General features: G+C 42.5%; 1 protein-coding gene across 1 annotated transcript in view; it reads right to left on the reverse strand.

Moving 5' to 3' along the window:
* The window catches only part of tbx20 (T-box transcription factor 20), a 486,889-nt gene that overhangs the window by 178,235 nt on the left and 298,084 nt on the right, over nt 1-10,570 (reverse strand). The gene's annotated exons all lie outside the window — the stretch shown is intronic.

Consider the following 10,570-nt stretch of genomic DNA (forward strand, 5'->3'; position numbering starts at 1 on the left):
TCTGTGATGTTCCTGGAAGTCTACAAATCGAGGAGCTCTGGTACCTCAGTGATTGTAGTACATGGTCTTAACTGAAACACAAGGACGTTTTCTTCAAAATAATAAATACAATGGTACAATGGTGTATACAGGCAGAAGCAAGTCAAATGTAATGCTTTTTAATGCCCAAATACTATATTTTAATGCCACAAGCACAGGAAAAAAAAATCTATAAACATTTCATCAGACAGAGGAAAGAGACCCGGACAAAATGGGTGAGTTTTTTTTTTTTTTGGGGTCGATTTCAGCCAAAATGGCAACTTACTATCTCAAGAGCCACATGTGACTCTTCTGAGCTTTCATGAAACAAATCCTCGATGAAGATTCTTGAGTCATCGTCTGTACGCTGTAGTTGATGAAATAAGTAAATCCATCATGTGTATTTTTGGTCATACCGCCTTTGCTCTGCCCGATTCCCAAAGCTAAGCAGGAAGAGCCTGGTCAGTATGGGATGGGATGGGATGGATGGGAGACATTTGGTAACACCAGGAAGCCTGGGGTGAGTGGAGTGAGTGAGTGAGTGAGTGAGTGAGTGAGTGAGTGAGTGAGTGAGTGGTGGTCGGAGGGGCCGATGGTGCGCATTCGTCAGTCTACCCCAGGGCAGCTGTGGCTACAATAGTAGTGTCTGTGTCAGAACGATTCAGTGGCAAATGATTTGTTGAAATTTTGTAGCTAAGGATGATCCAGATCTGCTTTTAGTTCCTACAATCAGTTCAATTTCAAATACTGTACATAATTTTGCCTTTTATTTCATTAATTCATCATCATTCATCATACTGTCTAATTATATATCATTTTATCTAACTATAAAATGACCAAAGTGGCTCTTTTGATGTTTGAGGCTGCAGACCCCTGTTGGAAATGAGTTGTATAAATGACTCCTTAGCTTATACAGTAAAACTAATTAAGGAATGTCATCATTTTCCAATTTACATTTTCTATTGTAATGCTTTTTAATGACATTTAACACCTTTATTTGAGCACAGTTCATTTAATGACTTTTAATGCCTCACGGAAACCCTGAAATAATGCTCTAAAAGGCTGGAAATGGCCTAACATTAATCAAATATGGACCAGAGACAAGTGACCTTTTGGGACTCTCAAAGGTCTCTCATACCAAAATATAAAACTCAGATATGGAAATGTGAATAAAACGACTTTTCCTTAAGGGGAAAAGCGGTTTATGTTCAAGTGTTTTCTGGCTCTAACACCATGGCAGGGACATCCCATACCTACTTCATTAATAAAACTTCTTCTTCTTCTGCTACGCTAGTGTTCAGGCTGTTCTCATTGTTTCACATCAATTCATGAAGGCCACAAATATCATCTTTTTTGTGTTCACTTGACTGTGCTTGTCGTGTGTTGCTGTGGAAATAGTTAAACCAACACCACCATCTAGTGGTCAGTTAAGGTTACGTTGCATTATGATGTTAGTTGAATATAGTTAGTATTTTATGGAACTTCAAGTTGTCCGAACACATCCTGAGCATTAACCTTGACAACACCATTTCAACACAACCATGACGTATGTGATCTGTATGTCCCACCTTTGTAGCAGATGGCAGATATCAAACGACAGGTCTCAGAGGGGAGGGTTTAGTCTTCACAAAATATTATGGGATCTTCAGGGAATTTTTCATTACCAGGACAGACAAACTCCACCACAGGAACGGCTGTTATGAGAACAAAGCTTTCAATATTTTATTAATAAAAAAGGCAAACATGACATAAGTTTAGACATGTTACCTCAGAGAATGTTGTGTGTCTGCAGTGCCTCGTGAATCTACAAAGAAGCTACGTCCCGCCGGCGGGACGTGCACCATTAAATGCATTCCTATACGTACCACAGTCACATAGCCCCACATGTTAATAGTCAAAATGATAGATTTGGGTAAGACAAAGGTCCTGTAAAACGCATGGACATTACCATGTAAAAATTGATATACAATGTTAATTTTTATTGTTGACCTGTTTGTAGAGGTTAGATTTTTGGCCCGAGCCCGAGCCCGGCCCGAGCCCGACATTCGGGCCGGGCCGGGCCGAGATTTCCGCATGAGAGTCGGGCTCGGGTCGGGTCGGGCTCAAGTTTTTTTTTTTTTTTTTTTTTTTTTTTAAATTAATGTCATTATAATCTCTAATAAAAATCTATGCAATAGGCGGAGTCTATTGGATACAAAATGTGGCAATACGCAATATAAAATAGGGGAGTCCGGGAGGGAGGTGGTGCAGGCGCACGTGCTGCTGTGTTGTCACGTTTAAGCAGCGTGGTCAGGCTGTGATACCGGCGCCACACAGAGAACATCACTCTTCACTCTTTCTCTCAGGACAGCGTTTCATTAACAGTGGATAAATAAGCAGTTTGGTTCCTGTTACTGCGTAAAAAGTAGCTTTTGTAGAGCGCCATGTTTATGAAACATGAAGGAGGAGGAGAGAGAGACGGAAAAGAGGAGACAAGACACATTGAGCTGCGGCGCTGGCTGCTCCGCGCCGCGTGCTGCGTGCACGTATGCCGTGCGCGTAGCCGCGTACCTCGCAAACATAGTGCTGCTGTGCAGATGCACCTATCTGAGCCTTAAATAAATAATTATTTACATCGGGTTTGTTTCGGGTTCGGGCTGACAATTCACGTTAATTGCTCGGGTCGGGTCGGGCTTCATAACCGCGGGCTCGGGTCGGGTCGGGCTTGATTTTTTGGGCCCGATCTAATCTCTACCTGTTTGAGCCTATAAAAATACTACCATTTGAACATATATTTCAGAGTGTGTTTTGGTTCCACCTATCTATTGCAGCTGTGGACCTTTATTTTCTTCAAAAAATGTTGGTGAGAATAAAGACAATTATTTTTTTATTCAGTGCTGTAGGTAATAACTTGCCAATAGTGGATCTGATAGTCATACTGATTGTTGTGGCTACAACTAGAGACTCACATGCAAGAGTATTACGTTAATTCCATAAGGGACATTAACAGCAATGATTTTAATTTGGAGACGTCATTTTACGGGCGTGTGAATCAAAACGACCTGCTTCAGCAAAGGGTTAACTTCAATGACTTCATATTTATATTCTCTCACTTCCTAGACATGCTTACAATAGACACTCGGAATTGAATATAGCAAATGTTAATCTTGTCAGAAATATTCTTATTGATAACAATTTCCATTTTACATATTTACAAAGAGGCAATATTGAGACATGTCAAACGGGTTTGTCTTCTGAAACAAAAGAAGGCACACAGCCCACAACTGGTTGACAGAGTCATTGAAAGCGAAACTGCTTAATTATGATGTTATTTGACGCAGCGAAAGCTTAGATGGTTTGGTTTTCTCTACATCTGAAATGATCCTGTGTATAGTTTTGACACATGTTACATAGCCACACGGATTAACCCCAATTAGACCTTTAAACGTTGTGCAGTTTTTGTAACTTGAACTGTTTCAGACCGTAGTGTTAAGGAGGAAGGACTCTCACATCTGATTTCAGTACAGTCAATAATCGCTCTCACATCTGGACGATAGATCTTAAACTTCTCAGGCACGGTGTCTTGCACTGGCTCTTTTGTCATCCATATTGGGAGAGAACCCTGCACTTGAAAGGCAGCTGTTTTTTAATTGTCAGTTCTTTTATTTGATGTTCAAGTACTATCACCTGAAGCTCCAAGTCTTTATTTCTACGGAGCCCTGGAGGTGACAGACAAAAATGATGATTATTATTTTTTATTTTTACACCACAAATTATCCCGGGGGAATGAGAAAATATGAGAAAATAAAAAACTCTTCCTCACCCTCCGCGGGCAGTCTGTTTTTCCTCCAAGCTTGGGTCCTCTACCAGAGCTTGAGGGTTCTGCGCAGTATCTTTGCTGTTCCTAGAACTGCACTTCTCTGGACCGAGATGTCTGATGTATTTCCTGGGATCTGCTGGAGCCACTCCTCCAGTTTAGGGGTCACTGCCCCGAGTGCCCCAACGACCACGGGCACCACTGATGCCTTCACCCTCCAGGTTTTCTCCAGCTCTTCTCTGGGCCCCTGGTATTTCTCGTGTTCCTTTTTCCTGATGTTGAAGTCGCTTGGTATTGCTATGTCAACGGCTTTCCTCTGCTTTTTGTCCACCACCACAATGTCCGGTTGTTTCGCCATTACCATTTTGTCCGTCTGTATCTGGAAGTCCCACAGGATCTTGGCTTGGTCATTCTCTACCACCTTTGGAGGTGTTTCCCACTTTGACCTTGGGGTTTCCAGCCCATACTCTGCACAGATGTTCCTGTACACTATACCAGCCACTTGGTTATGGCGCTCCATGTAAGCTTTCCCTGCCAGCATCTTACACCCTGCAGTTATGTGCTGCTGATTGTGTCATTGGCCTCTTTGCACAGTCTACACCTGGGGTCTTGTCTGGTGTGATAGATCTGGGCCTCTATTGCTCTGGTGCTCAAGGCCTGCTCCTGTGCAGCCATGATGAGCCTCTGTGCTGTCCTTTAGTCCGGCTCTGTCTAGCCATTGGTAGGATTTCTTGATATCCGCCACTTCAGTTATGTTTCGGTGGTACATTCCGTGTAAGGGCTTGTCCTCCCATGACGGGACCTCCAGCACCTCATCTTCTGTTCCCCATTGTCTGAGACATTCACTGAGCACGTCATCCTTGTCCTTGATGTACTTATGGATCTTGGATGCTTCATCCTGGATAGTGGCTCACGCTCACTAGTCCTCTGCCTCCTTCCTTACGGCTAGCGTACAGTCTCAGAGTGCTGGATTTGGGGTGGAACCCTCCGTGCACTGTTAGGAGCTTTCGCGTCTTAACATCTGTGGTCTGTATCTCATCCTTTGGCCAGCTTATTATTCCTGCAGGGTATCTGATTACTGGCAGGGCGTAACTGTTTATTGCCCGGGACTTGTTCTTGCCATTGAGCTGCTTCTTAGGACCTGCCTTACTCGTTGGAGGTATTTGGCCGTAGCCGCTTTCCTTGTCACCTCTTCGAGGTTGCCATTTGCTTGTGGGATTCCGAGGTACTTGTAACTGTCCTCAATGTCTGCTATTGTTCCTTCTGGGAGTGAGACCCCTTCTGTGTGGACTGCCTTCCCTCTCTGAGTCACCATCCGACCACACTTCTCTAGTCTGAATGACATCCCAATGTCTGCACTGTATATCCGGGTGGTATGGATCAGTGAGTCGATGTCTCACTCATTCTTAGTGTACAGCTTGATGTCATCCATGTAGAGAAGGTGACTGATGGTGGCCCTGAGTCAGTATCCATAGCCAGTCTGATTATTTGGCTGAGGGGGTTCAGACCTATGCAGAACAGCAGTGGGGACAGGGCGTCTCCTTGGAATATGCCACTTGTGCAAGTGGCTTGCCATTGGCTTCAAGGGTGGTTTTCCACAAACTCATCAAGTTTGCAATGAAGGCTCTTAGAGTCCTGTTGATGTTGTATAGCTCCAGGCATTCATTGATCCAAGTATGTGGCAGTGAGTCGTAGGCTTTCTTGTAATCAATCCAGGCAGTGCTCAGGTTAGTGTGTCGGGTTCTGCAGTCTCGAGTGACTGTTCTGTCTACCAGGAGCTGGTGTTTCGCACCTCTGGTATCTTTACCGATTCCCTTCTGAGCTGTGCTCATGTATTGATCCATGTGCCTGCTTATCTTAGCCGCTATGGTGCCTGACATGAGCTTCCACGTTGTGGAGAGGCAGGTTATTGGCCGATAGTTGGATGGGACTGGACCCTTTGAGGGATCCTTCAGGGTCAGGATTGTGCGTGCTTCAGTTAACCATTCAGGGTGATTCCCATCTCTCAGCAGCTGGTTCATTTCACTGTTGTGTGCTGCCTCCTTCTCCCATATACCTTTCAGTACTGTTCAGTTTCCATCCCTGGTGGGTCTGCTCTATTATTGTTACCCTGCCACTGAGCGTATACACTTTCGCTGGTTGAGTTGCGAACAGACAATTTATTTGTCTGGCTTCGTTGTCTCTCATGTATCTCTATAGGCGGCGGACGAAAGGCTTGGAGCCTTTGTTTGGCAGTTTCCAATGCTTCAGGTATGGGCATCTGGCTGTACCTTTTGGGTGATTGCTTTTTCATTGCACCTTTCAAGGCCTCTGTCAATTGACTCACTTCTCTCCGTGCTGCCTTGATGTTATCCTCCAGCCTTCTTTTCCATGGTGGGTATTTCATCTCATGGTTGCTCTTACGATAGCTAAGTGTCTCGAGGATCACTGCTGCTGTGGAGTATATCAGCTCATTGGTTTCAGTGATGGTTGATGTAAGAATTGCTCTCAGAGCTGCATTCACATCTTCTAGGAGACTTTCTGACAGTACTTCTCTTAGCCTCTGTAATTGGCTTCAGGGTTGCCTGCTGGACAATTTTGCCATGATCTTATTTTTCACGTCAGTCGCTGCCTTGTTCAGCGTGATTGCACTTATTGGGGCTTCGTACCCAATCTCCATTGGGGGGGCTGGTGTCAACTCCCCTCTGACCTGGTGTCCTGGCTCCCCGTTGCCGGAGCATTGGTGTTGTACCTCGTCAATCTCAAGTCTCAAGTCGGGTGACTTACCACTTGAGCTAGCCTAAAGTGTGATCTCTCCTCTCAGGTGTGCAGTGATCAGTAGTATCCCTGGAGGCTTCACCCAGGGCTTCGAATGTAACGGGATAGACGGTCAATATGTCAACATCGTGATCCCAGGACAAACAGAGTATTTACACGTGTGTGAGGTGGAGGTCTACGGCTCTGTGCTGGACTGAAAACACGTCCAACAGCATGTGCACACTATGTAACAAAATGTGGTCATTCCATTAAAATCCTTGGATTATCATATTGTTTTTTTTTTATTTCTTTGAAAAGACAGATATAAAAGACAAAACAAACAGGCTTAACCAGACTGAGAAGGGGCACTTGACTGAAAAACACTGGCAGAAAAGTTTGATGAATTATGCATCCGCCTGTTTTCACACAACCACAGTAGCACATTCATATATAGAAAAGGTTTCAGTCCTCTTTTTCAAATGTGAAAAGACAGAAATCCCTTTTGAAAAAGAAATGCCCTTACAGGATATTGATTATGAACAATAGATACAGACGGCATCTTTGCCAATGCCCAACTTAACTTTCTCCCATTTCTCCACCATAACGCTAACAAATGCTGACTTTGAATATATTTTCTACTAAATATAGATACTGAGACATGGAAAGGAGCAAAGTGGTTCAACAGCCTATAAATACTTAAAAAACAGACAATGCTAACCAGGAAGCTATGCAACTTCATGCTAACGTCTCCTAACTTTAGCAAAGCAATGCTAACGTGTGCCGTCTATCACTTCTACTGAACAATTCGCTGTGACAAGACTTCCATATGGACCTGACTTTCACTTTATTGGCGTGTGATGAATATGTTTACCCTGTTTTCCCAATGATTATGGAAATTGTATTTCAGAGTCATAAAGTAAAAAAAAAAAAAAAAAAAAAAATTAAATGAAACTCATGGATGGTATTGTGTCTCACTGACATAAATCTCAGATGCTTGGGATGATTAATTGTTAAGTAAACCCAGTTAAGGAAAACCTACTGAAAAAGGTTTTCCACATTACTAAGCTGACCAACATTTTCAAGCAATATGGGAAAGAAAAGGATCTGCTGATGAAACACGTGAAATAGTTGAATGCCTTGGACTAGGTATGAAAACCTTCGATATTTCATGAAAGATTAAGCATAATCATCGTACCGAGAAGAGATTTGTGGCTGATTCAGAGACACACAGGTTTGTACAGATAAAGGCACTATGGGGACAGTTTCTGCCAGACAAATACATCAGATTAAGAGGACAGCTGCAACAAAGCAGCAAACAGGTATTTGAAGCTGCTGGCTTGCTGTTGTGCATAAACCTTCTATCTGGCCTCCCCAAACTTAATTGAATGCTGATGAGCAGAAACGGCTGCAGTTGTATTAGTCCAAGACATTCAACTATTTCACGCTTTTCATGAAAATGATGTGGAATGTCCTTTTTCAGTAGTTTTTCCCTTAACGGGGCTTAACCTGACAACTAATCATCCCAGGTACCTGAGATTGATGTCAGTGATTCAAAGAGCCCTGAGACACAATGCCATCTATGAGTTTCATTGACAAAAACTTTTTTTTTTTTAACATTCATGACACTGAAATATAGTTTGCAAAATCATTTGGAACAGTCAGCGAGAAAACTGCTAAAAAGAGAGACAAATTATGATTTCCATGAGGTTTTCTCCCCCCTCGGCTTGGCAGCACCCCCTTGTATGACGCATTGCCGTCTGTATCTATTGCACAGTCACACCCCTTTAAAGTTTTTTTTTTTGTGTAGCAAAGAGGAAAAACCGAACACGTGCTATCAGTGAGAGGGAACGAAACAGTGGAGCTCAACTTAAAAGCATCTCGGCCATAATAGAAAACAATGTAATAAATGAATAGAATTGGCACATAAGATTACTGTAGAGTTTGCTCAGCCTCTAATGTTAAGTGCGTCGTTTACTCATTTAAAGCAGTTAATCCGTAGAAATTAAAAGGAGAAAGGCCATTCAATGCAAACCTATGTGGACAGTTAGCAAGCTGGCAAGTCTGGAACAAGTTTTAGCGGTCTTTTACTGAATCCCCGCCCCCTCTGGGTGAAAACAAAAGGAGAATTTTAATACCTCAACCTGGGGAGAAAAAATTCACTCACAAATTCAGAGTAAAGGAATATAAAAGCTAACTACCGTCCGTCAAAGGTCATTATTGTAAAACAGCTCCCCCTGGTGGCTGTGTATCATGCCCTTTGTGACTTCTTTAAATCGGTAAATATTCAGGGTGATTCTCTGGGTCTTAAAACACACATTAACGTCAACAATAGCGGCCAGTAGATCAGCCACTGAATGTGGACTGTGGATGTTTAGCTCTACAGTATAGAAAATTAAATCATAGGCTGCAGATATTTCATTTAATAACAATCTAAAAGGGAAAGTATCAAAGCTGAAGATGTCATTATGTTCAGCTGCTCAGTTTACAAGCGTTAACCATCTCCTCCTTTGACTAAATTAGAAGAAGGGGGGTGCTCACCCTTTCAGTGACATTAACGTTGCTCCCTTCGATAATCAAAGCACAGAAGCTTTGGCTGAGGTTCTCCTCTCTGACAGCACTGATATTTACACTTTACCAAATGGCAAATTCAGTTTTGTGCATTAACGCGTTTGTAGATCAATAGGAAGAGTCCATCGATATTTTGCTACTTGATTTAGCTCTTGGTTGTAACAGCGTATTTTCTTTAAATTATCTATTTATCTATCTATTTGTAGTGATACAACAACATAGACATGACAATATAACAATGGTTGTGCCAATAGCACGACAAAATAGGCACCTTTATACGACTTCCTTTGGCAGAGACACTGAAAACATCACTGACAGTCTAAAAAAGCAGATATTTACACACTCGTTTCAAATACATCCATTTGGCAGGTAACACATTTTTACAAACACTGTCTCGATAAAGGTACTGTGTAAAAAATACTGACTGAAATAAATTATACAAACCGTAAACTAGAAGTGACCTCCGCAGAGATCCACCATGTGCATTAAAGTACATACAGGCATTGTACACAAGTATTGCTTCACAGTTTGGACATCACGGACTGGTCCCGAAAGACGAAGGAGGAGGAGGAAACATGGAGGCGGAGCACAGCGGGACTTTGTGTATTAGTTACAAATGTAATAGTGAGCTGTTGTTGAGATACTTCACTGAAATGAAATGTAGGCACTGCCCAATTCTTTCATTTCAACGCCACCTACAGGTTTGGCACAAGTATTACAGCACATCCAGAGGAGCAGTAACAGATTTGTGTCAGTAACTTTTTTTGTAGTAGGATTTTTGCGCGTCAAATCAGGGGTTCCCAGATTTCATGGGATGTGTCCCCCACAATCACCTGACCAACACCTCGAGACCAAACACCCCAGAATAAAATGTATTTATGATCATCTTAAACATTTGTCATGAAGTCATCCCCAGTAGGGATCATTTCTCTTCGTCATTTTGCCGGACAGAGTCATAAAAGATCCGCCATGACCTATTTGTATTTAATCATTAATTAATCTCTCATTCTATGTATTTCTTTATTCGGTGTTTAATGAGACATGGACACCTGCGGCTTATAGTATATGTACAAAAATATTTCTCTTTTTAAAATTTTGTTGGTGTGGCTTATATTCAGGTGCGCTCAAGACAATAGTCCAAAAATGATGGTATGACTATAAGTCGCACATGCACCAGCCAAGAAATGCATAAGAAAAAACATAAGTCGCCCCAACTTCCTGGGCCTGGAGGCATAACTGCAGCTTTGACAAGCCTCTCCTGGCAGCACGTTGTTCAAGCTCTCATTTGTGAATTCATTCCTCTTGCTGTGGCATCCAGCTTTTAGCCCGTGATTAGCTTTTTTTTTGTTTTCTTCATTGCAGTAAAAGTAACCTCTGCTTTTCGCCAGTCTATCACAAGTTTCTCGCTCACTCCACTTTCTTTCTGCTGCTCCAACACCGTTTTTAAATCCT

This window comes from Gobius niger (genome assembly GCF_951799975.1).
Source record: "Gobius niger genome assembly, chromosome: 8".
NCBI classification, from domain to species: Eukaryota; Metazoa; Chordata; class Actinopteri; order Gobiiformes; family Gobiidae; genus Gobius; species Gobius niger.